General features: G+C 38.3%; 1 protein-coding gene and 1 long non-coding RNA gene across 5 annotated transcripts in view; both read left to right on the top strand.

The window, feature by feature from the left end:
* The window catches only part of CRYL1 (crystallin lambda 1), a 192,704-nt gene that overhangs the window by 12,602 nt on the left and 153,616 nt on the right, over positions 1-26,486 (top strand). The window lies entirely within an intron of this gene.
* LOC140505572 (uncharacterized) lies at positions 3,112-11,516 on the top strand. The gene is made up of 2 exons (XR_011967566.1): positions 3,112-3,219; positions 11,379-11,516. It is a non-coding gene; the product is annotated as an uncharacterized lncRNA (long non-coding RNA).

Raw genomic sequence — 26,486 nt, 5'->3', positions numbered from 1 at the left:
AACAGGACGATGACCTTACTCCTTCAATTCCACAAATAATTTTGGAATGCTTACTTTGAGAAGCAGCATCGCTATTGGAAACAGTGTTGCACCAGGGACTGTAGTAATGAGACTCATCCATCTGAGATCCTGAGCCTCAGGCTGCCAACAGTGCTCGCTTTGCATGCAGAGCATCTCTCTGGGTGTGCTCCTTCCCCCACTTCCCCCCCCCCCCCCCCTCCGCCATTATCTTGGGTTAGGGCTTTGGAGCTGGCAACAAGCATAGGATCAGTTGGCTCTAGGGAACTTAAATAGCACTTACTTACCATCCCTGGATTAAACTCCGTAAAACCTATTCAAACTATCTCTGTCTTCTGCATCCCCGGTGGTGGAAACTGATTCCGCTGGCCTATTCCACATCTGTCCTTACTCATCTAGGCCACTTGGGTGCGTTGGCCCCAAACTGCTAGTTTTGTGTCCATCCTGTGTCTAGGTTTAAATCTTAGCTCTGCCATTTACTATCTGTATGACCGTGATCAAACTTCCTAGTCTCTTTGAACCTTTTATTTCCTCATTTGTAAAATTAGGGGTTGGATTTGGACTAGAGATCTGAGGTCCTTTTCAGCGCTTAATTCTACAATCCAGATCTTCCGCATAAATTAATTTTTCTTTTACAATTTTTCTTAATTATATTAAATATTTATTTAAACATTTTTTTGAGTTCTGAATTCTCTCCCTCTTGTCAGCCCTTCTCCCACTCACTGAGAAGGCAAGAAATGTAATATCAATTATATATGTGAAATCATGCAAAAGATATTTCCAAATTAACCATGTTGACAATAACAAAAAACAATGTGGGGCTGAGGCTGTGAAGGGAAGTAAGCTTAGTGCAGACAAATTATACAATTAAAGGATATTCTCTGAAAATAAACAAAACAGTTTCAAAGCTCACAGATAGAGGGGGAGACCTTGGTATTTATTTTTTAAAACTTCTTTAAGCTACAATGTTTGCTGCTTTCCTTATCTACAGTCATTCTGAGTAAAGCTGTATTCACAAGGTGTTAATGTTTACTTCTTAGTATTTGCAGTCCCTCAGAGAAAGCAAACAGTCTATACCAGAAACTGATTTCATGAACAATAATTTTGCAGCTAGGTGGCAACCTCAGACACTTACTAACTGTGTGACCCTGGTCAAGTCACTTAGCCCTGTTTGCCTCAGTTTCCTCATCTGTAAAATGAGCTGCAGAAGAAAATCGTAAACCACTCCAGTATCTCTGCCAAGAAAACCTCAAATGGGGTTATCAGACATGACTGAACAACAAGAACAAAATAAACAAGAAAAATAAAGGGAAAAATAATGCTTCATTCTGCACTTAGACTCCATCTGGTCTCTCATTGGAAGTGGATTGCATATTTCATCATAAATTCTTCAGAATCATCTTGGATTATTGTGTCGATCAAAAGCTAAGTCATTCACAGTTGATCATCATACATTATTGGTGTTACTGTGTGCAAAGTTCTCCTGGTTCTGCTTACTTCACTTTGCATGAGCTCATATGAGACTTCCCAGGTTTTTCTGAAACCTTCCTACTTGCCATTTCTGAAAGTACAATAGTGTTCCATCACAATCATATACCATAACTTGTTTAGCCATTCCTCAGTTGATGGGCATCCCCACTATTTCCAATTCCCTTATCCGTAAATCTGACATGTAAATTTTTCCATGTTCCCCTAATTTGCTTATGATATCATCCCTTTATGTCTAGATCACATATTCATTTTGATCTTATCTTGGTATACAGTGTGAGCTGTTGGTCTGTAACTAGTTTCTGCCAAGTTGCTTTCTAGTTTTCCCAACAGCTTTTGTCAAATGGTGACTTCTTGTCCCAAAAGTTTGGATCTTTGAGTTTATCAAACACTAGGTTACTATGTCAGTTACTACTGTGTATTATGTACCTAATGTATTGCACTTATTTACTCCTTCCTTTCTTCCTTCCCTTGCCCATGATCAGACAGCTAGTAAATGTCAAGTGTCTGAGGACAGATTTGAACTCAGGTCCTCCTGACTCCAGGGCTGGTGCTCTTTCCATGGCACCACCTAGGTAAATGGATTTTAGTAGTACTCCTCCTTTGCCTATTTTTTTTTCAAGTGGTGTATATAGTAGTGGAATTAACTGGTTTTTTTTTTTTTTAAATATTTGATAGAAATCTCTTGTGAAACCATCTGGTCTTGGGGATTTTTTCTTAAGAAGTTCATTGATGACTTGTTCGATCTCTTTTTCTAAGGTAGGGCAAATTACTATTTCTAAACATAACTCAGAGCAGGTTACTTCTCTGCTCAAAAATCTTTAGTGGCTTCCTAATGATTTTAGGATCGTTAGTATTTAGTAAAGCATTTGCAAAGTACTTTAAAAGCATCTCATTTGATCCTTACAACAACCCTTGGTAGTAGGTGCTGCTACTATGACAATTTTACAGACTAGGAAAATGTGGCAGACAGTTAAGTAACATGCCCAGAATCAAACAGTTAGTAAGGGTTTGAGACAAAATTTGATTTTGGGTCTTCCTAATTCTGGATTTAGCACTATATGTACTTTGCCACTTTGCTGTTTCTATAAAATTGTTGTTGAGTTCTTTTTCAGTCTTGTCCAACTCTTTGTGACCCCATTTGGGGTTTTCTTGGCAAAGATACCAGAGTGGCTTACCATTTCCTTCTCCAGATCATTTTACAGGTGAAGAAACTGAGGCAAATAGAGTTAAGAGACTGCCACATGGCTAATAAGTGTCAGGGGTTGTATTTGAACTCGTGTGTTCTTAACTTCAGGCCTCCTGCGCTATCCACTGCACCACCTAGCAGCCCTTATAAAATACAGTTACTGAATAAAATATAAACTCAGCCTGGCATTTAAGCCCTTTGTATCTTGGCCATTATCTTTCTTTCTAGACAACTCTTCTTTTTAAAGATTAAATTTTTTTTCAGTTAGCAAGCCTTTATTTTCCTTCACCTCTCCCTTCTGCCCCACCTCCTCCATATTCATAGTGATGCAAAAAGTATTCCCATATTGACTGTGTCTAAAAGTATATGTCTCATTCTCCACCTTGACAGACTTTTTCTTCCCCCTGTTCCTCTAGCTCATCCTGCATTCTAGCCAAAGTGATCGAACTGGTCATAGATGATCCTCAGCACAGTCCTATACAAATAGTGCCAGGATTTGTAAAGGTCAGAATGAGCTGCAGCTGGTAAGGAAAAGCTAAGAACAGAAAAGTTTTCATTTAAGAAAAAAAGTCATATTGAATGTGGAAAAGAGCAGTCTAGAACCACTGCTTAAGGAATATGTGGTGTTAATATGTGTTCATCCTTCATTGCCGAAGAAGACCATGCCATCAGAGAAATAATGACATGACCTGCATTTGACTTTGTTTTGAGTGAGGGAGGGGTGTGCAGGTCACCAGCCTCGCTGCTTCTCCAGAGCCATCTGAATCCAGGGACCTGATATTCATCAGGATGGCTGGAGATGACCCAGGATGAGGCAATTAGGGGTTAAGTGACTTGCCCAAGGTCACAAAGCTAGTGAATGTCAAGTGTCTGAGGTGAGATTTGAACTCAGGTCCTCTTGACTCCTGCACTGGTGCTCTATCCACTGCACCACCTAGCTGCCCCTAGTGGTGTTAATAACTGATTACGGAAGGTAGAGCTGCCCAGTCTTTCTTTTGTTTCTGTTTTCTCTGCCAAGGAAAATGATTTTTGGGCTATAAAGGAAAGGAAAAGAAAAGTTGGGTAAGTTGGGAGTTGATTCCCATGATAAGAAAGGAGATAACGCTTATTTAGTGACTTTTGAGCAGGCCAATGGACTCAGATGAAATACATTTTAGGATATTGAAAGAACAGTCAGATGTGATTACTGAGCTATTGTCTGTTTGAAAAACTGTGGTGAAAAGGAGATGGAAGGATGGGATCTGAACCTGGGATTTCATTCATGTGAGGAACTCCCTCCACCAAAATAGGCAATTTGTCTGTAACTTAATAGTTTTGGAGAACTTCTTGAACTCTTGAGAGTTTAAGTAACTTGGATGTATCAGAAGAAGGATTTGAACTTGGGTTTTCCTGACTCCAGAGCTGGCCTATATAATACACTTGGAGTTGGAGAGGAGTAAATGTCCTGATTTTCAAAAGAAATAGAAGAGAAGAGAGTGTAGAAATAGACCAGTCTACTTAAATTTAATTCCTGGCAGAATTTTGGAACATATAAAGAAAGGGATGGTAATGGTAAAATGAATCTTTGGGGGCAGGCGGGGGGAGAAACAAAGCAGTGAGTCAGGATAGCTTCCCCAAGAACAAGTTATGGCAGACTAACTTAACTGAACAGAATTACTCAACTAGTAGGTCACAAGAATGCTGCAAGCAATTGACAGATTGTTCTTGAAGAAAAAGATCAATGGATACAAAGTAGACACTAGTACAGTTAAGTGGATTCAGAACTTGTTAAGTGGCTGGATCTAAAGAGGAATCATTAATTAATTTATGGTTTAATGTCACCTTGGAAGGAAGTCCCTAGTGGAGGGCCCCAGGTAGCTATCCTTGTTCTTGTGCTAGTTAACATTTTATCCCTGATTTGGATAAAAGCATGGATGTAATGCTGATCACATCTGTAGATGACATCAGGCTGGGAGGTGTAGCTAAGTACTGGATTATATAATCAGGATCTAAAGCTATCCTGAGAAGCTAGAATATTGGTCTAAATCTAATAAGATGAAATTTTAATAGGAATGAATGTAAAGTCTTAGTACTTAGAATGTAAAGTACAAGATGGAGGAGATAAGATTAGACAGTAGTTTGTGTGAAAAAGGTTTAAGACTTTTAGGAGAGTCTTAGCTCAGCGGGAGGCAACAGTCTGGTCAGAAAGCCAAGAAAGCTACTGCTTAGTCATCTCATTCAGGGCTAAAGTAGCGATTATCTCTCTTAATTTTGCCTTCGTCAAATCATAGTATTTCACAAGCAAATACTCATTGTGTGGCCCTGGGCAAGTAATTCAGCCTTCATTTCTGGATAGGTCCCAGTGTACTCAACTGTAAAATTACTCCTAAAATTCTTTCCAGCTCTTAATCTATGATCCTGTGGTCTTGGGTAATTAAATGAAGTACATTGTATACTCTATATGTAACTACATTATATGCCGTTGTGTTTTTATATGTTATCTGCTTTTATTGATGCTATCTGTATGGATGTACACATATATGTATATTTACTATTTATAGTAATTATGCATGTTTTGTTATGCCAAGTTGGTATTTATGGTAAGCTATACATGTTCTATTGCTGTATGTTTCTTCATGTGATCTATACACTTGTTCACTGTACCTTACACACTGTATGATGTGTGCCGTGTTGATTCCATTTATTGTTGTTAACTACATGTACTGCTAATGTGCATGCCATGTATTAGTTTCTGTGTCCATGTTGTACTTTGTACTTAAGATTCTTATTTGTGATATATGCTAAATTATGACCTCTTATCTTGTATTCACAGATACTCAAATATATCCCATGTATTGCAGGGGATTGTACTTTTTTCGCTGGGGGGAGGATGTAATGGGTTTCCCATGTCTTGGATCACTACCCTCCCCCGTAGAGCAGAAAAACTTGAGGACACCAAGACCGAGGAGATTGGATATGCTTCTGGGCTTCCAGAAGTTTAAACTGACTAGCCAAAAGTGAGAGCTGTCAGGTGGGGGAAGGGGTACAGCAGTAAGGATTCTCCTGGCCAAGGTCTTGCCTTCTCATTGTTCCAGTAAGCTGGGGGGAAGAAGTTGGAAGTTCTCATCAGTGATAGTACTCTGAAGGGGAAAAGGAAAAAAAAAAAAACCTTAACTATAGGAAGTTTTGTCTGCTCCCTAATGCATGTTCCACGCTACAAATTGGGGCTGAGACCTGGTCCAGAGTTCGTGGTCCATCTGCTGCCTGGTCCTTAAGTGAGCTGCACTTAAGATGACCACTAGAATATGTTTTGTACCCTCCTTTGGCTTCTTGAAGGACAAGTGACCCTGGGGGGCAAAAACTAAACCCTGTCTTTCCTAGAATTCCTTTTTCAGTGTCCTGTGTCACTGTTTGTAGGTTGCCTGTATCTAAAACAGAAATTCTTAACTCTTTTTTGTGTCATGGACCCCTTCTTAGAATAATGTTTTCAAAAACAAATGAAATATGTAGGATTACAAAGAAAACCAATTATATTGAAATGTAGTTATTAAAATATATAAAAAAGTTTATGGTCCCCAAGTTAAGAACCCTTGGTCTAAAAGAAGCTTTGGATGTGATGATGCATAGTAGATGTTTTATTATGTATTATTGCTTTCATGTTGCACAAAATAAAACATACCCATAAAACATTGCTCTGTCTCTTCAGTTGAGGAAGTGATCAGTTTTGTAAAGGTCTCGTGACTCAGTGAAACCTAGTGAGTTCCTGGAGGAAAAAGGGTATTACCAATAGGTGTTGGTTGAATGTTAATTTTTTTATCCTCTTTAAAATTTTTTTCATTAATAGGCTTTATTTTTCATCACCTTAATTTCTGAACCTATATCCCCTCCCCTATCTAGAGAACTATTTTTTATAACAGAAATTAAAAAAAGAAGAAAAAAGGAAATTAGCAAAACTAACCAATCCAGTAATCAAGTGGCACAGTACTTGCTGTGTTCTACTTCCTTAAATCTCCACATTGAGAGCTAATTCTGATTGGAAAATCCGTACTAGTGTCTCCCTCTAGGCTGCTGTAACGTCTAGCCAACAAGAGAGTGGCAGAGTTTGAGGACAGAAGTTCATCTGCTCTTTGACAACCAGAAAGAGTTGGAAAATGCCACTTAGTGGGATAAAGTATGTGACTAACTGCCAGGTGAGACTGAAAATTGTTAGGTGTCTGATGCTTCCTACTGAAGAGGATCAGGGTTTAGATCCCCTGACTCCAACATAAGCAGCCCCACTTTTGAGACCAAGGAAGAACAATCTCACCCATTTCCAGTTGCCTTTCTGGCTCTAGTTCTTCCTCCCTCACCCTATGGGTCCTAGCCGTACAATTACCCTGAGGTTCAGACAGGTCCCAAGGAAGGACCAGAAATGAGAGGAGATAGGTTAGGGGGTAGTGAGGGTCATATGAAAACAAAGAACATCAATAATGTACTTTTTAAAATGCACAGAAGAAAACCCAAGAGAAGTGCCCAGGAGGGTACTTGAACAATGATTTATATTTGCTGATGATTATTAATTCCATAATTAAAAAAAGGGCACTAGAAATGGTAGAGAGGGGAGGGAAAAACTGGCATCTGCAGAGCCAGAGACTTCATGTCTCCATTAAATCCTTTAAAGAAAAAAAAAATTGGTCAAACCCTACTCTCTCTTAAGCAATATAGGAAGTCAAAGTCTGTGAGCACACTGCAGAAAGTCTAAGGTTTCTTAGTTCTAGGAGAGTAAGGAAATTCTAGCAATATTTTTTCTCTTCTCCTGTGCTTTACTGCTTGTACCATAAGCCAGGCTCTGCCTCTTCTTATTTACAGCAGAAAACAAGTATCATCTGTGCTTAAAATCCATACTTCCCGTGGGAAGTTTGTGCTACGTGGTTTGTATTAATGGAATGCAAAGGTCATATTTACAGATGAGCTGTTTGTTGTTTGTTTATTTTTCAGTTGTGTCTGATTCTTCATGACTCCATTTGGGGTTTTCTTGGCAAAGATACTGGAGTAGTTTGCCATATTTCCTTCTCTAGCTCATTTGACAGTTGAAAATATTGAAGTAAATAGGGTTCAGTTACTTGCCTGGGGTCACACAACTTAGTAACTGTCTGAGGCCACATTTGATTTCAGGAAGATTAGTCTTCCCGACTCCAGACCCAGCACTCCATCCACTGTGCCACCTAGCTACCCTTCATAGTGACTTTGAAAACCACAAATTAACATTATCTGTGTTGTAATGTATCATTAGCTATTTTGTAAACCCAATTACATTTTAATCTGGTTGGACCTTTCCCCAGAGTTTCCTTAGGACAGTTTTCTCCGTCCTCAGGAGAGACACCTCTGGTATGTAGTAGCCTAGGGGTGAGGAAGGTTTGAGTTCAAGGTCTTATTTCTGATTCATACTAGCTAACCTCTCTCAGACAATAAATTGCAGAGAAGGTACAGGTATACACTGGCAAGAGAGTGTTTCCGTACTTGGTACTACCTACCCCAATGAAATTGTAGCTTCTGTGCAAAAGAATAATAAACTCCCCCAAAGCAAATAAATTGCTACAGCCTGATGGAGTTTAGTTGTTATAAGCCTCTTGTCCTCTAAAAAAGGAGTTCTCTTTCATTATATGGTGGTTAGTTTCAGTATCAAGTATCTACCACTGAGTTTGCCTTCAAAATATGTTGTATGTAGTTTCCCAGATGATACTATACATACAGAAAGTTCGTCAGAGACTAATTCCTTACACAGAAATATTACAAAATAAGGATGTTTAAAAATTTAAGACTCAGAGCTGTTCTTGTAATGGAAAGATTTCATGTCTATTTTTTCATTAGTTGTTGCTACTCTGGTTTAATCATATCAAGATAGTGCTTTAAGAGAGAAAATAAAAATGAAATCAATACATAATTCTAATTTTAATTGACTAATGATTATGAGCAGCTTTTTTCAAGTGGGAACCCATCTGGTTGTCCTATTCCTAGATACTTTACTTTTTCCCTTGGCATAATTCCTGCTTTCTGGGCTTGCAGCCTCTCCTGGGGGTATTGAACTACCCTCAGGCTGGTAGACTGATCTAGGCAGACTTTTCTGTGTCAGCCTTGGGTGCTCCTGCCTTCTACTTCTGAATCACCCTATGCTATCTACGCTATCCTAAGTGGATATGTACTCCTGGGGCATTTCTGTAATTGACCCAATTTCCAGGATAGATTCATTGATATTTTTATTAATATTCATTGGAGTTTTTGATCTATAGTTTTCTTTCTCTGCGTTGAAGGAGTTTGGTAGGCATATTAAATTTAGTAGAATTGCCCTGTTTGTGTCATTTCTAGGCATACTCATTTGATAGTGCAGATGGGAAGCCTCAGAACCATATTCTTTTTCCCCCCAAAATTATTAATTTATTTGTTTTCAGTTTTCAACATTCATTTCCATAAGTTTTCAGTTTTCTCCCCCTCTCTCCTCAAAACAGCATGCAATCTTATATGGGCTCTACACATACATTCCTAGTAAACACATTTTCACATTAGTTATGTTGCATAGAAGAATTATAACAAATGGGAGAAGCCATGAGAAAAACAAAACAAAACATAACAAAAGAGAAAGTAGTCTGCTTCATTCAGCATTCCAACTCCATAGTTCTTTCTGTGGATGTGAAGGACATTTTGCATCATGAGTCTTTTTAAAATATTTTAGGTCCTTGCATTGCTGAGAAGGGCTAAGTTAATTAAAACCAGTCCTCGCATACTATGGCTGCTACTGTGTATATTGTTCTCCTGGTTCTGCTCATTTCGTTCAGCATCAGCTCATATAAGTGTTTCCAGGTTTTTCTGAAGTCCGCCCGTTTGTCATTTCTTATAGCACAACAGTATTCCATTACATCCATATACCACAACTTGTTCAGTCATTTCTCAATTGATGGGCATTCCCTCAATTTCCAGTTCTTGGTCACTACAAAAAAGCTACTATAAATATTTTTGTACATGTGGGTTCTTTTCCATTTTTATGAGCACTTTGGGATACAGCCCTAGAAGTGGTATTGCTGGGTCAAAGGGTATGCACATTTTTATACTATTTTAAACTATTTTATAGTTCCAAACTTCAGTGTCATATTCTTAATAAAATCCTAATCAGCTTAGATTTCCCAACTTCTTAATGAGATTCCCCACACCCCACTTGCCCCAGGTAAATAAAGACTGGCAGCTGGCCTTCCCCAGGAGGTGGTGCCTTCTCCTCTAGGATACAAAGGAGCTGTGTTTTGTCTTACTGTCCAAGGATTAAAATAGTGAATTTTAAAAATAAATGATTTATCAAGCTTTATGAACCTAAACTTAATTGGTTCAAATTTTTGTTAAGGTTTAAAGTTATTTCACATCTAATTACATCTAGGTAAGGAACTTCAATATATAAAATGCTTATGACAGTTACTTAATCAATGGAAATTTTCATTGTCCACTTATCCCTTTACCTTTTTTCTATCTAGTCTTAATGAAATATGCAGCTTGTTATAGAGGAGTGAACTCTAAACTTTTTTCATTACACACTTATCAGTAAAAAAAAAAAGTGGAGTAGGCATTCCCTATATATGTATATTACTTACATATAAATTATATACACCTGTTACCATATCCGTGACTGTATGTATTATAAAACTTATGCAAAAAATAGAAATTAAAAAAGTGAAACAGCTGAAATATTTGATGTGAGAGTTTATAGAAAGATGCTGAAGTTTATTAAATTGAAAAGTGATATGCTCAGAGCTGCACTTTAGGAAAAATCACTTTAGAAGCTGATGTGGCCAGGATAGATTGGAGAGAGAAGAGACTGGAGGGAGGGAGACCAATTCAGAAGCTACTGCTGTGTATTCAAGGTCCTGAATTAGGATGATGACTGTTAATAGAAAGGAGACATATGGGAGAGAAACTTTGTGGAGGTAGAAATAAAAAAAGATCTGACAACTGGTTAGATATGTGGTATAAGAGTGAGATATTGAAGATTAAATTACATGGAAGTTAGAACCTGGGTGACTACGGGAATCTAAGTGCCCTTGATGGCAATAGAGGAGCTTGAAAGAAGTGTGGGAAGGGAAAGATAATGTAATAAGACCTGTAATTCATATTGCAACTCATTCATTTTTGTTTATTCTGTGGGACTTGCTCTGTCCCTCTACCTTGGAGCCAGAGCTTCTGCAATACGCTGGGCGTGGTAGAGAATGATTTTTCCAGCAGTGCCTGTACAATATGGCCTGGAGGATAGACAGCTGGCCTTAGAGTCAAGAAGACCTGGGTTCAAGTTCTGTCTCATACAAACTAGCTGTGTGACTCTGGGCAAGTCACTTAACCTCTTGGTGCTCTAGGCAGCAACCTGTATCTGTAAGTTGCAGAGAAGATGCAGACCTGCATTGGTAGAGGAAGTATGCTCACCTGGGAAGTCTCTCTACCAATAAAACCTCAGGTTTAATCCTTATCCCTAGTTTTATCCATGTAGCAAGCTCACATTCTAATAGGGGAGGTTTCAGCTGCCAGTCAGATGGGAGGGTTCCATCCTCCTTAAGGTTCAGTAGCAAAGCAGATGGCGATGCATCTTCTCTAATGTTATTTCCACTGATAAAATCCTATGTGTTTATGATGTTGAATTATTTGACAGGAACAAGGACTTTGGTGACAAGATCTTTCTTTTCTGGGTCATTAGGAGTTGCTGCTGCTGAGGAGGCAGAGGCTAGATCTCCCTGGAAGATGATTACAGGTGCTAGGCTGGAAGCAGAGCCAGAAGGCTGGAGGTGGGAGGGTTATCTTTGTAGCAAAATAAAAGAAACAGCAAATTTCACAACTGCATTTCAGTGATTTATTACATTATCAATTATAAATAAGCATAAGTGCAAAAAGTATCATATGAGATAGTTTGGGATGTTGGGGGAAGGGAGTGGGCCTGTGGTGGTGAGTCTCCAGTTCCTTCGGAAAAATTGAGAAGTAAGATTTTGTCTTTGTGTTTTCTCTCCACTTCTGTTCCACTCCTACTGATTCTTCTCCCTAGTGCCTGAGAATTCAATCTCCTGCTGCTATCTGGCTGTCCAGAATCTCTGCCTGTTCCCCACTCCTCTTCCCTAGTCTCCACTTGTCAGATTGTATAATGGAGATGCATTCACCACCCAAAGAACCAACCTTGCAAAAGCCAGAAGCCATATTAGCAATTTGGGACCTTGTTTCCAAAAGAATTTGCTATGGAGGGGACAGAGCTGGTGGTGAAGAGCTCAAGACAGAAATCTGGGGCTCTTTCCATTACAGAGGAGGCCTCTTCACTTCTAAAAGGATGCTAACTTTTGGAAGTCATGTGTTTTGATCTCAGAACACTGCTGGCTGCCTGGGCAAAGACTTAGCTAGTGTTTATTCTGTGCTGTAGAGATGTACTTCCCCGCCTCTGCTAACGAAAAAGCCTGTCTTCCAATCCAGATTTGCATTTAGATGATCTTGGCAAAGGACAGTATTGCCACGTAAGCAGCTGATGATGTTCAAGACTTTGACACTAAAAAATTTTTCCAAGTCTCTGTCAATGTTTGGGCACTAAGAAGTGGGAGGTGGATCTGTGGCAGAAGAGTTGTGTTTAAGGAACAACTGGAATATCATTTGGTGGTATTTGGCAGTGGTTCCCTGGAGAATAGTTATGAACAGCTTGTTCAGGAAAAATCCTGAGGTAAATGAATACCCACTGAGAGGTGGAGCAGTCTCTTTTTACAGGGGAAAAAGGGCTTGTTGTGTTTGCTTTGCTACCCTCCTATCCACTCCTCAGCCCACCCATGTGCTCATTCAATTTTCCCTTCAGGATAAACAAATTGGATGAAAAATAAACCATGCTTTTCAGAGTCTTTTATTTTTGAGCCAGGGCAGGAATCTATCTTCCTTCTCAGCACCCTGGACCAAATGTCATTCGTCCTGATACCCAATAATTACCAAAGTTACTAATAATTATCACGATGATAAAATTCTTATTCTTTGGAATAAGTGTCAAGAGAAGCCTAATGGTGGGTGTAAATGCTGCATTGGTCTGAATATAAGCCACCTGGAAAATATATTGCGTCTCTAAAATGAGATCTCCTTGAAAGAAAAAAACAGAATATACTTGGGTCCTTCAGAGAATATGTGATCTTACAAAGATGCCTATGTAGATGCCAATCAGTTCACATTTTCACTTAAAATGCTGTACAGTTTCTCAATTGTGATCCAGCCCTGTCTCTCTATTCAGTCTGGGTCCAACTCATTGTTCATATACAGTACTTATTTAACAATGTGTGTGTATAAATACACATATGTCTATACTAATGTCCTAATTTGATTGCCTGCCCTTCTAACTGTATGCCACAGTCTGGTCAATACATCTTTTTCATTCATTTGATTTTTCCTCACTGGTTTGAGAGACCCATCTCCTGAATGACTGTAGCTCCCACTGAAGAGGCCCTACAGTGTTCTGGGGCTCCATGTAATAATCAGCATATTACTTATAATCAATATTTGGATTAGCTATAGGAAATCCCTCTTCTATTCGAACTTTTGTACAAGTCCTCTGAATTTGGAGCCAGAGGACGCAGGTTTGAATTTCTGTTATTTATTACCTGTGTGTCCTTGGGAATATCACCTAATCTTTCTAGGCCTTGGTTTTCTATTCTCTAAGTCTTACGAACTATAAACTTTCTTTGTTCACTAAAGTCCTACTCTGATATCTCACCACGATGTGGAGATGATTGTGCTGTGAATGAGATTTTAGAATAGATTATCTTCTTCAGCTTCACTTGCTTCCTAATGAACTTCAAGAACACATTGTCCTTGATTTGGAATGGTTTGGTTGATGCATCCTTGGGAGCAAGGGTTCAGGTGGTATTGCTGTGTTTGTATGTGTCTCTGTGTCTGTATGAGGGAGCTGTGTTAAGGCAAGAGGTGTATAATTGTAGTCAAATCAGAAAAGCTCAGAAATGAATCTCAGATTTCCTGACAAGGTTTATTTGTATGAATCATGCCCCAGCAGAACCAGGAGAGTCAGGTTCTATATGGACAGTCAGCTTCATTTAATCTCCATCTGTGGCCACTAAATTGATTCTTCAGAGATTTACATGGAGCACTTAGAGTCAAATGGCTATTTCATTCCCATTATTTCTCCAAAGAAAGGCAGCTTGTCATGGTGGATAGAGTCTAGGCCTCAGAACTAGGAGGACCTGTGTTCAGATACTGCCTTTGACACATGACTGTGACCTTGGACAAGTCACTTTGTCTACACTCTCTGTGTGTTCCAGACAGTTTTTTCCTACACTTTAAATATAACTTGACCTACATTGGTAGAGGAAGTTTCCTCATGTGTGCAATCACAAGCCCTAGTCCTCAACCCCATTTCTATAAAAAGTGATTTTGGAAAGGAAGTACTTAGGCAGTCTTGCCTAGGAAACCATTGTTGGCTTTTTTTTAAAACTAATTAAAGCTTTATGGATTCCTTGGTTTTTATATCACTGGATATTATTCCTTACCTCCAAATCCACCCTCTTTTCTCCTCTCTCCCCCCCAACCCTTGTGGACCTTTCCTTATTAACTGTGAAAAACTCTTCACCTTAGCCAGCTTGCACAGCACTGTGTCAGCAGCATCTATCACTGTGTGGAACGTCCTGCACTCAAAGCCCTGCATGTCACCAAGGAAATGAGGGCGATGCATTTTTTCAGAACTGTGATTGTCATTTCAGTTACTAAGTGATTGTCTTTGTTCTGGATTCTTTGGGTTTATACTATTGCCAGTAATTGATTTTTCAAGTTTGTTCAAGGAATATTTACTGAATGCCAACTCTGAATGTGTAAAATGATGTGAGACCTTTGGAGAGGGAGCTTAATCAAAGAGATGCCTCAGACACATTGTGTCAGATGTACAGTCCATAAAGCTCTTCATCACTGACAATTTTTCCACTATTCACTTGGTTCTTCTTTCCTTATTTCTGTAGCATCCTTCCTTAGAGGCAGGATAGAGCACTGGACCTGAAGTCAGGAAAACCAGGTTAGAGTTCAGATCTAGCCTCAAACACATATTAACTGAGTAACCTTTGACAAGTCACTTAACCTCTGTCTGCCTCAGTTTCCTCATCTGTAAAATGAGGATAATAATAGCACCTGCCTTGCAGGATTGTTCTGAGGATCAAAGGAGATTAAATTTGCAAAGCACTTAGTACAGTGCTTGGCACATGGTAGGTGCCTAATAAATGTGTATTCCCTTTCTTTTCTTTCCCTTCACTTTCTTTCACTGGTTTGCCTTTAATTACCAAAGCTGCTGCAACAACTACAGAGCAACTCCTTTCTTGGTGGCTTGGAGGAGAGCAGGTTCATAGAAGCTTTCTTAAGATAAAAAGTAAGTACAAGATACCTTCTCTTTTCTTCATGGTCTTATGGCTTAAATGTGTGTGTGTTCATCCTTTGTTGCCGAAGAAGACCATGCCATCAGAGAAATAATGACATGACTTGCACTTGACTTTGTTTTGAGTGAGGGAGGGCTGTGCAAGTCAACAGCCTCACTTCTCCTCCAGAGCCATCTGGATCCAGTGACCAGATATTCATCAGGATGACTGGAGATGACCCAGGATGGAGTTAAGTGACTTGCCCAAGGTCACACAGCTAGTGAGTGTCAAGTGTCTGAGGTGAGATTTGAACTCAGGTCCTCCTGACTCCTACTCTGTCCACTGTACCACCTAGCTGCCCCAATGACTTGAATAGATAAGACAGGAACACATGAAATAAGTAATGATATAAGATATGTGTTTAAGTGATTGTCACAGTGAAGATAGATTACTGGGCCTGGAATCAGGAAGAAGGGACTTAAATGTGGCTGCAGACACTTAATGTAGTGTGATTATGGGAAAGTTACTTAGCCTCTGCCTGCCTCAGTATCCTCAATGATAAATGGAAATAATAATAACAGCACCTACTTTCCAGGGTTGTTGTGAAGATCAGATGAGATAACTGAAGCACTTACCACAGTGCCTGACATAGTAAATGCTGTATCAATTTTAGCTGTTATTATTTCTATCCTCATTATTATTCATGGAGTAGGGAGATGAGTGTGGGTTGTAGCAGCTGGGAAGGACTTATAGAGAGAGGTTAGATTGGGCCTGGGCTTCGAAGGATGGGTAGGATTCTTGGACAGGAGAATAGCACCGTATGAGTGGAGGCTTGGAATCAGAAATGAAATTGATTCATAGGACCATAAATTAGGTGGTAGAAGGGACCTTCAAGGTCACCTAAGTCCAACTGCCTCATTTTAAGAATGAAGAAATTGAGGCACAAAGACGTTGAGTTACTCAAGGTCATACAAGTAGTAAGTGGTCAAACTAGAATTTGAACCCATGTCTTCTAACTGCAGGGGCATCTATGTGGTGCAATAGAAAGAGCACCGAGCCTGGAATCAGGAAGACCTGAGTTCAGATTCAGCCTCAGACACTTACTAGCTATGTTATGCTGGGCAAGTCACTTAACCCTGTTTGTCTCAGTTTCCTCATCTGTAAAATGAACTGGAGAAGGAAATGGCAAATCACTCCAATATCTCTGCCAAGAAACTTCAAATGGGGTTACCAGGAACTGGACATGACTGAAACGACTGAACAGCAACCACCTCTAATTCCAAATCCATCACTCATTCCATGGCAATGAGCAAAGTAGACATTTATTCATTATTAATAAGATATTGAAGATGTTGGAGGGGGAAGGGATTATTGTAGAGGTAATGTCTCTTAGATAAGATGGTCTCTAGAGCACAGTATACCTTTTACTTTTACTAACTGTATTAGTTTTCTAATGACAACAATACTTATAACTTGGTTTTTAAAGTTATTTGATTTCTTGTGAGTAGTGGGTCAAAGTTAATGGACAAAATTAGACTTAGGAAATATTTCTTGGTCTAATTTTGTGGAGAGAATCACTGGAAGTACAAACCATAAGCATGTATACTGGAGATAAAGATCACTCCTACAGCAGTTAGAAGCCTTTTATTAAAATACTCAATGTTAAAAATAAGAAACTGATTTTCCAACTTCATCCCTAAAACCTCACAGGGTCCTTGTGAGGATCAAAGGAGATAATGCATGTAAAATACTTTGTAAACTTTAAAGTGATATACAGATGTTTATATATGTACATGTACTTTCATATTTGATTGTATGTATGCATATACTATATATTTGAGATTTAATCTGGCTTAGTAGATAGAATATAGACCTTGGAATGTGGAAGATGTTGGTTCAAATCCAGCTTATCGTGTTGTGTGATAGTTGTGTGACCTTGGGTAAATCACTTAATCTCTGAGTCTTTCATTTTTTATGAAATGGGGACAATATATTGCTCACAGGGTTCTTGTGAGGATCAAATGAACTGTCTACATAAAATGCTTTGAAGTGCTGTATGAGTCAGTTATTATTAATATCCTCATACTTTTTTACTTCTTCTACTAATAATTTTTTAAAAATTAGGATCTTTTGTGTTATCATTGGGTACTTTTGTGTAACATTTGTTTCATTCTATAGTAGTGGTTTCAGACTTTTAAGTATGAGAATTCCTTTTAAATGTCAAACTTTGTTGATTCCCATGTGTTAGCAATAACATCTGCTAATTGAGAAAATGCATGATAAAAAAATCATTGTGAATTCATTTGTGCTTTTAAATGAATTTGTATTATATTCGTCACATAAAGATCTACATATATTTAGTAATTATGCATGTTTGTGTAGGACATTATTTAACCTTCAAAAATTATTTTGATTATATCCTGATTCATCTGTGTATCTTGTTGGAGCTTAATAATGATCAATGATCATTTTGGTGGATTTGTAGAATCTTTGCAGTAGCGCCAGGGCTTCATAGAGGTCCCTGGGCAGCAGGTTAGGAAGCCACTGATATAAAAAACCAAATCAATGAAACTGGTTTTGATGAGTTTGTAAATGTCATGAATAAAAAAACCACCCCCAAAATCCACCACAACGGTATAATTACAATAGTAACCATTTCATATTTGAGTCCTTTTGTTAGGATGACCTCTACTGGACAATTAAGATTCTTGCAGTTGCATCTTAATTTGCTCTGTAAAAATTTTTCGATATTGAATAGTTAAAAATTCTGTCTGGTGAAAGACATTTCTATAAGATGATTGATAACTTTTCAGAGGCAGCCTAATAATACAAAGCAAATTACATATATTATGTTACTTTATCCTCACACCAATCTTTTGAGGCAGGTTCCACTCTTATCATTATGCTCATTATATTGATAAGGAAACTGAAGTTGAATGACTTGCTCATGGGAACAGAGCTACTAAGAGTTATATCAGGATTCAAATCCAGGTCTGTTCTTACCTCAAGGTCAGTGTACATTCCACAATGTCATCCTGTCTTCCAGAGATATAGTGTGGTGAATAAACCTAAAGAAAATTGTGATAATTTGTTAGCTTGTAGCTGGCAAATCTGCACTTAACAATGTTTTCACTGGCCATAGAGGGGTGCAAATTGTTCATGAATTCTGACATCTATGATATCCATCATGGGAACTGGATTAAGGAAGTTTAACCTATCTTTTGAAAGAGTGGAAGACAGAAGGTAGTACTAGGGTGGCAATAAGCTTCTTCAATTGCAGCCATGTGGAGGAGTGACTGAGGATTAATTCTAAAGGTAAAGATGGTTTTGTTATTTGCTCCACATCTCTAATTGGCAAGATAGGCTTATTGAAATAGGAGTTTCTGGAGGGTGCTGGCCTATGTTGGGTCAAAGCAGGGATAGCTACAACATAGCTGTGATGGATTCCACACAAAGTACATGGGACAACTATGACTGGAGTGGACAACAAGATGACTGTAAATGATGATGCTTACCTATAAACAGGTAGATCATCTTTGGTGAATAGTCAGAAGTTGGATATAAAGGATAGGGAGAGAAGGAAGAATTTCAAAACATTCTACAGTGGAGCCCCTTGAGGACTGACATTGAAATCTCATTAATAGTGTTTTTGTTGTAAAAATTGTACCTGCACAAATGATCTTATGCTTCAAGTTTGAAGGAGAGCTATAATAATAATTTCCATTTCATGGTTCCATAGATTCAGAGCTGGCACGACCCTAGGGGCATCTAATTTCCTTATTTAGCTCTTTCATGAAGAGATTAATGTATTATGGTTCCTTGGTGTAAACTAATTAGATAAGAAATTTTGATCTTCCATATAAGAATATTTACTTGAGTTATTTTAAAAACTTTTTAAAAATTGGTTTCAGATATTTTTTCAGAGTAGGAAACAAACATTATAGAAGAATTCATCATGATGATGGTGACTATTATTTAAAGAATCAATTTTTATTTATAGGAAATGTAAAGATTCTACTTAAATTAATTTGACTCTTTCAAAATGACACCTGCCCCCTGAAACAGCTTAGTCATCAATTTATTAATGATTTTCCATTATTGCTAGAACTTAAACATACTTTATTATTGTCTCTTTCAATACTTTTTTTAAAATTAAATTTATTTATTTAACTTTTAACATTCATTTTCACGAAATTTTGGGTTACAAATTTTCTCCCCTTTTCTCCCCTCCCCCCCCAAACACCAAGCATTCTAATTGCCCCTATGCCCAATCTGCTCTCTCTTCTATCATCCCCCTCTGCCCTTGTCTCCGTCTTCTCTTTTGTCCTGTAGGGCCAGATAGCTTTCTATACCCCTTTACCTGTATTTCTTATTTCCTAGTGGCAAGAACATTACTTGACAGTTGATCCTAACACTTTGAGTTCCAACTTCTTTACCTCCCTCCCTCTCCACCCCTTCCCTTTGGAAGGCAAGCAATTCAATATAGGCCAAATCTGTTTAGTTTTGCAAATGACTTCCATAATAGTTGTGTTGTATAGGACTAACTATATTTCCCTCCATCCTATCCTGTCCCCCATTACTTCTATTCTTTTTTGATCCTATCCCTCCCCATGAGTGTCGACCTCAAATTGCACTCTCCTCCCCATGCCCTCCCTTCTATCATCCCCCCCACCCTGCTTATCCCCTTATCCCCCACTTTCCTGTATTGTAAGATAGGTTTTCCTACCAAAATGAGTGTGCATTTTATTCTTTCCTTTAGTGGAATGTGATGAGAGTAGACTTCATGTTTTTCTCTCGCCTCCCCTCTTTATCCCTCCACTAATGAGTCTTTTGCTTGCCTCTTTTAAGAGAGATAATTTGCCCCATTCAATTTCTCCCTTTCTCCTCCCAATATATTTCTCTCTCACTGCTTGATTTCATTTTTTTTTTAAAGATATGATCCCATCCTCTTCAATTCACTCTGTGCACTCTGTCTCTATGTATGTGTGCGTGTGTGCATGTGTGTGTGTGTAATCCCACCCAGTACCCAGATACTGAAATGTTTCAAGAGTTACAAATATTGTCTTTCCATGTAGGAATGTAAACAGTTCAACTTTAGTAAGTCCCTTATGACTTCTCTTTGCTGTTCACCTTTTCATGGTTCTCTTCATTCTTGTGTTTGAAAGTCAAATTTTCTTTTCAGCTCTGGTCTTTTCATCAAGAATGCTTGAAAGTCCTCTATTTCATTGAAAGACCAATTTTTCCCCTGAAGTATTATACTCAGTTTTGCTGGGTAGGTGATTCTTGGTTTTAGTCCTAGTTCCTTTGACTTCTGCAATATCCTATTCCATTCCCTTCGATCCCTTAATGTAGAGGCTGCTAGATCTTGTGTTATCCTGATTGTATTTCCACAATACTTGAATTGTTTCTTTCTAGCTACTTGCAATATTTTCTCCTTGACCTGGGAACTCTGGAATTTGGCCACAATGTTCCTAGGAGTTTCTCTTTTTGGATCTCTTTCAGGCGGTGTTCTGTGGATTCCTTGAATATTTATTTTGCCCCCTGGTTCTAGAATCTCAGGGCAGTTTTCCTTGATAATTTCATGAAAGATAACGTCTAGGCTCTTCTTTTGATCATGGCTTTCAGGTAGTCCCATAATTTTTAAATTGTCTCTCCTGGATCTATTTTCCAGGTCAGTTGTTTTTCCAATGAGATATTTCACATTATCTTCCATTTTTCGAATCTTCTGGCTTTGTTCTGTGATTTCTTGCTTTCTCATAAAGTCCTTAGCCTCCATCTGTGCCATTCTAATTTTGAAAGAACTATTTTCTTCAGTGAGCTTTTGAATCGCCTTTTCCATTTGGCTAATTCTGCTTTTGAAAGCATTCTTCTCCTCATTGGCTTTTTGAACCTCTTTTGCCAATTGAGTTAGGCTAGTTTTCAAGGTGTCATTTTCTTCAACATTTTTTTGGGTCTCCTTTAGCAGGGAGCTGATTTGCTGTTCATGCTTTGACTTCATGTCTCTCATTTCTCTTCCCAGCTTTTCCTCCACCTCTCTAACTTGATTTTCAAAATTCTTTTTGAGCTCTTCCATGGCCTGAGCCCATTGGGTGGGCTGGGACACAGAAGCCTTGATTTCTGTGTCTTTGCCTGATGGTAAGCATTGTTCTTCCTCATCAGAAAGGAAGGGAGGAAATGCCTTTTCACCAAGAAAGTAACCTTCTATAGTCTTATTTCTTTTCCCTTTTCTGGGCATTTTCTCAGCCAGTGACTTGACCTCTGAATATTTTCCTCACACCCACCTTGCCTCCTAATCCTCCCAGCCAGCGTTTGGGGTCTGAGATTCAAATACTGCTTTCAGCCTCAGGGCTTTGGGTGGGGGCAGGGCTGCTATTCAGTGTGAGATTAAGTTCAGATGCTCAGGTTGGGGCATCTCAGTTCCCTCAGGGAGTTTATGCACAGACCTTCAACAATGGATCCAGGCTCCTGCCTGGTTGGGGAGCCCTGGTCTGCAGCTGCCCCTCTGCTTCTGCCTCCCGAGGGGGCCCGAGCCATGGGGGCACCCCACTCCCCCCTCGACCCGCCAAAGAGACTCTCTCACCAACCCCCGTCACCTGTGGGTGGAGGGACTTGTGTCGCTGCTGGAGATCCCGTCCCTGAAGCCTGCTCGGATCTTTTCCTCTCAGTGCTGTGGCCCCGGCAGGGCTGTACTCAGCTCCCAGTCCCGGCGCCCAGTCCCGGCGCCCAGTCCGCAGCGTGAAGGACCTTTTGCGAGAGGTTTGCAGGTCTCTGCAGAACAGAAATCTCCCTCGCTCCAATGTTCTGTGGCCTCTGGGTGCAGAATTCGCCGTGAGTTACTTCTTTGTAGTTGTTCTATGGGTTGTGGGTTCGGAGCTATGTGTATGTGCGTCTTTCTACTCCACCATCTTGGCTCCGCCCCTCTTTCAATACTTTCAACCTTTGGTTGAACAGCATATGGATCTAGTATATGTATGGCATAATATTAAAAAATTTAAAAGATTATTGGTTATCAAAATTGCCTTTAAAGAAAAAAAAACATACCAGTGAGAAATGGTCATTCAAAGGAGGAAAGAAGCAATCGAGGGGGTTTGTGCATTGTAGGTGAGTCATAAAGACAGTAAGTGTCATTGAGTGGCATATCTCTTATTGTGGCTAAAGTCAAGCTGCCAGGAGAGAGGAGACAAAGAAAGCAGTTTCTCCCAGTGCCAAGATGACAAAAAGTAGACTTACCGCTAAATGAATAATGTTCAGAAAGTAAATGAATGCCTTCTCGCTGATAAGTGACAAACCAGTAATTAAAGCATGGAAGCTTTTCTGAAACTTGAAAAACTGGTGGCAGTGTCAGAGGGAGATTTAAACCAGATCTTTACTCAGAGTCAGAAAAGATACTTTACATGAAGAAAAAATTCTAGGCTAATTACTCAACTTGAAATAAAGCATAAGTTTGTTGTTTGTCCTTCATTCTCAAAGAGGACCGTGGCATCAGGAAGATGATGGCTTATGGAAAGCATAAGTAAGTAGTGATTGATTGACAATTGAAATTATTGGGGAAGATACTAATACTAAGGGCAGGTAAGTGGTGCAGTGAATAGAGAGCCAGGCCTGGAGTCAGGAAGACTCATCTTTCTGAGTTCAAATCTGGCCTGAGACACTGACTAGTTCTGTGATCCTGGACAAGTCACTTAACCCTGTTTACCCCAGTTTTCTCACCTGTAAAAGGAACTGGAGAAGGAAATGATAAACCACTCCAGGATCTTTGTCAAGAAAACCCCAGATGGAGTAAAAAAGAATCAGACGTGATTGGACAACAACAATAACAAACTAATCATAATGATTTGTAGCTGTGTATTTCTTTAAATCTTGCTTCAAATTATATGTCTTAATGATGTCTGTATATTTCAGAAATTATTGATTAGTTGCTGCTGGATTGTAAACTGCCAGATTGTAAGATCCTTGAGGGCAAAGACCTTGATTTATTCCTCTTTCTCACAGTTCTTTACCCAGAATAAATACTCAATAAATATTTATTGAATTAAGAAATAGCTATCTAGTACTTTTATTTCTAATATATTTGACCATATTTAGCATTTATTGCTAAATGTGCCACCCTCTTCCTTTTTTGAAAATTCTTTTCAGGACTAGTCATTTAAAGAAAAGCTTTATCTTTGACTTTTCTGTAGTATCTGACCCTATTTACTACCTTCTTTCTGAAAAACATCTCTTTCCTTGGCTTTTGTGAATTGGTGTTCTCTACTTTTATGATCAACTGTCTTCCTCTATTCTGACTTCATTTCTTTGTACTATCCTTCTTCTATAGAAAGAGGTTTTTTAAAAAAATTATTTATAAGTTGTGACCCCTGGCTTAGAGACCAGCATTTGTGAGAGCTCCCAAAGGGCTAGTACTTTCCTGGTTATGCAGATCCATAAAGGAACTGTAATTCCTTGAGTTGGAAAACTCCTGGTGTGATAGGAACTTCCTTCAGTGTTTCTTGCCCTTTAAATCTAGCATTTTTCCTGCTATGTTGCCTCTCATTTGAAAAAGGAAGAAAGCATTACATTATGGAGCAGTTATTTTGTTTTTTGTTTTTTGCTGTTGCTCCAATTAAGGGATTCTCAGGCACAGAGAAGGAACTAAAGGGCTGAGGGCAGTACAGTAAGCCAATGGTGTCCAAGAAGTCTTTTGATATTTGATTCTGATGCATTACTAATAGATAGCGATATATGTTAAAGAGCTGCTTTCAGATTTTGTTGCCTTATGGGAACTGGTTACATGTCTAGCTGCACTGGTGGTCTTAGCAGTCCTCTGCAGATTGCACTTCAACTTTTTGAGGTGGAGCTCAGACAACAGGGAGTTCAGGAGATGCTCAGTCACAATAGTCCTTTGGAAAATGTGCTAAAGGTACAATTGTCATGCTTTCAGTGTCAAGGTCCAGTACTGCAACTTAGTCCAGGTTCATTTCCTTAAGCATATTGTCATGCTTGGCTTGCATGGGCATGAACCTAGTCAAGTCCACTTTGACTGTAAGCGGTGAACCAGATAACCCATTACACTCTTTTTTTCTGCTCCATCCTGCCCCTATGGCTTTTGCAGGAACAAAATGTAATGTTCAGCACCCTGAAGGTTACCAAACTGTTGAACTTTGTTACAAGTGGTTACTAATTTGAAATGCATTTCATTACTCAGATCATCTCTCTTTGAAAAAAATTATTTGTTTTTAACATTCATTTTTTAAAAATTTGAAATTCTAAATTCTCTCATCTCATCCCTCCCCCACCCTTTGTGAAGACAATAAACATGATATCAATTATATATGTGAAATCATGTAAGAGATATTTCCATATTAGCCATGTTGCAAAAAGAAGCAAGAAAAATAATGTGAAAAAATTATGCTTCAGTCAGTGTTCAGAGTACATCAGTTCTTTATCTGGAGGTGGATAACATTTTTCATCATGAGTCCTTCAGAATTGTCTTGGATCATGTCTTGAGACTAGGTGAGCCATTCACAGTACATCATTGTACAGTATTGTTGTTACTTTGTAAGATGTTTTCCTGGTTCTGCTCACTTCACTTTGCATGAATTCACATAAGTCTTCCCAGGTTTTTCTGAAACCATTCTGCTCATTTCTCATAGCATGGTAGTATTGCATCACCGTCATATACCACTGCTTGTTCAGCCATTCCCGAATTCATAAGCATCTTCTCAAGTTCCAATTCTTGGCTACCACCAAAAGAGCTGCTATAAATATTTTTTACATATAGATCCTTTTCCCTTTTCTTTCATCTCTTTGGGATACAGACCTTGTAGTGGTGTTGTTGGGTCAAAAGTTATGCACAAAAGGTATGCCTTTGAGCAAGTTCCAAATTGCTCGCCAGAATGGTTGGATGAGTATATAATTCCTCAATAGTGCATTAGTGTTTGTATTTTTCCATATCTCCTTCAACATGTGTCATTTTCTTTCTTTCTTTTTTTTTATTAGCCAGTCTTATAGTTGCAAGGTAGTACGTTGGAAGTTGATTAAATTTGCATTTCTTTAATCAAAAGTGATTTAGAACATTTTTTCATATGACTATAAATAGCTTTGGTTTCTTCTTCTGAAAACTGCCTGTTCATATTCTTTGACTATTTGTCCATTAGGGAATGAATTGCATTCTTGTAAATTTGACTCAATTCTTTATTTATTTGATTAATGAGGACTTTATCAGAGAAACTTGCTATAAAAATTACCCCTCAGTTTCCTGCTTTTCTTCTAATTTTGGCTGCCTTGCTTTTGTTTGTGCAAAACCTTTTAAATTTCATATAATCAAAATTATCCATTTAACCTCCCATGATCCTATCTATTCTCTTGTTTCATCATAAATTCTTCCCTTATCCACAAATCTGACAGGTAAAATTTTCAGTGCTCCCCATATCTGTTTATGATATCATCTTTTACGGCTAAATTATGTATCCATTTTGACCTTATCTTGCCATATAGTTTGAGGTGTTGGATTATACCTAGTTTCTGCCAAACTGCTTTCCAGTTTTTTTCCAGCAGTTTTTGTCAAATAGTGAGTTCTTGTCCCAAAGATTTTGGTCTTTGGATTTATCAAATGCTAGGTTACCATGGTTACTGTGTATTGTGTACCTAATCTATTCCACTGATCCACCATTTTTATTTCTTAGCCAGTACCAAATTTTTCTGATGATTTGTTGTTCTATTGTTTCAGTTGTGTCCAACTCTTTGTGACTCTATTTCCTGGTTGTGTTTTGATGATTATCACTTTGTAAAACGTTTTGAGATCTGGTATGGCTAGGACACCTGCCTTCACAATTATTTTTCATTGATTCCCTTGATATTCTTGACCTTTTGTTCTTCTAGATGAATTTTGTTATTTTTTCTGGCTCTATAAAATAATTCTTTTGGTAGTTTGATTGGTATGGCACTGAATAAGTAATTTAGATAGAATTATCATTTTAATTATATTGGCTTGGACTACCCTTAAGTAATGAATATTTCTCCAGTTTAGATCTTTATTTGTTGAAAAGTATTTTGTAGCTGTGTTTATATAGTTCTTGGGTTTGTCTTGGCATGTAGATTCCCAAATATTTTTTGTCTTCAGTTATTTTAAATGGAATTTCTCTTTCTAACTCTTCCTGCTGGGCTTTGTTGCTAATATAGAGAAATAATGATGATTCATGTGGATTTATTTTATACATTGCAACTTTGCTGAAGTTGCTAATTGTTTATTTAAGAATTAATTATTATTTAAATATTTGGAAGAATTCACTTATGAACCATCTGATCCTGGAGCTTCTTTTCTTAGGGAGCTCATTAATGACTTGTTCAATTTCTTTTTCTAAGATAGAGTTATTTAAAGATCCTATTTCCTCTTCTATTAATCTGGCAATTTATGATTAAAAATTTTTTTTTAATTTTAAATTAAAATTTTTTTTTAAAAT

Source organism: Notamacropus eugenii, chromosome 5, assembly GCF_028372415.1.
Source record: "Notamacropus eugenii isolate mMacEug1 chromosome 5, mMacEug1.pri_v2, whole genome shotgun sequence".
Classification (NCBI taxonomy): Eukaryota; Metazoa; Chordata; class Mammalia; order Diprotodontia; family Macropodidae; genus Notamacropus; species Notamacropus eugenii.
Note: the sequence above shows the minus strand (reverse complement) of the source record. Positions and strands in the feature narration are given on the sequence as shown.